Source organism: Sphaeroforma arctica, assembly GCF_001186125.1.
Source record: "Sphaeroforma arctica JP610 unplaced genomic scaffold supercont1.238, whole genome shotgun sequence".
Classification (NCBI taxonomy): Eukaryota; class Ichthyosporea; order Ichthyophonida; genus Sphaeroforma; species Sphaeroforma arctica.
This window is the reverse complement of record NW_014040320.1, coordinates 99,374-100,793: the sequence shown is the minus strand read 5'-3', so window position 1 is coordinate 100,793 and position 1,420 is coordinate 99,374.

Genomic DNA, 1,420 nt, shown 5'->3' with positions numbered 1-1,420 from the left:
GGTGCGTGTTTATATGTATATATATATATATATATATAAGGCTGTCTATATACATGAATGTTTTGGATATACTCTAATACCACAAATTTGTCACCGGGAACACCAAGTCATTCAATCGTAAATTTGACAAGAGTGATATCTGAGCATTGCGCTCTCTGAGCTCAGCTGTCGCTGTCCATGGACTGAACTCTGCAATCAATATCCTTGTACCTTTATGCCCCAGTCATAGTGTCACAATACCCTACGTACCTTACCATAAACCATATCTATCATTCCAATATCCTGATACAACACCTTGTGAGCCATCCCACACCCAGTGTAGAATAACCTATGCACGATACTAAAAACCATACCAGTGTACAAGAACCTATGCACAATACTTTTAATCATATCTATCATACCATAAACCATATATATCATACCATAAACCATATTTATCATACCATATACCATATTTTTCATAGCATTATCCATATACAACACCTTGTGAGCCATACCACACCCAGTGTACAATAACCTATGCACGATACTAAAATCCATATCTATCATACGATAAACCATATATATCATACCGTTATCCATATATATCATACCATATACCATATCTATCATACCATATACCATATCTATCATACCATAAACTATATCTAGCATACCATATACCATATCTCTCATACCAATATCCTTATACAACACCTTGTGAGCCATACCACACCCTGGGTGCATAAACTATGCACCATATCGTATACAACAAAACATGTATCATAACTTTAGGTATAGTATGAAATTTCTCCCCTCGTCCACTATACTATTATAATCCATATACAATCCCTTATGTGCCATACCATACACTATATACAATAACCCGTGTACCATAGTTTAAATAACAACCTATGTCCCATAACTTACGTACTTGTCCTTTGTAATTGTATATTATACCCTGTGTAGTAGTATACTGTACCCTATGTATGATCTATACAACGTCCTATTTACTATAACGTATATTGTTATATTTTGTCTTTTCTCTCTTTATCCACCATTATATAGTCCACATGCAATACATTTTGTACCATACCATATACTATGTACAATAACCTATGTACTGTAACTTCTACAACAACATACGTGCCATTGCTTATATGACAAACTGTGTACAAGAACGTTAATCGTTATACTTCGCATTCTCTCTCCTTAACCACCTTAACGTATGCCATACACAATACCTTATACACGCCGTCGCCTATACTGTTATAATCAAAATAACTCGCCTTACCCACTAGGCATATACCACCGCTTATACTGTTATGATTAAAATAACTCATCCTGCCCACCAGGCGTATACCACCGCCTATACTTTTATGATTAAAATAACTCATCCTACCCACCAGGCATATACCACCGCCTATACTGTTATGATAAG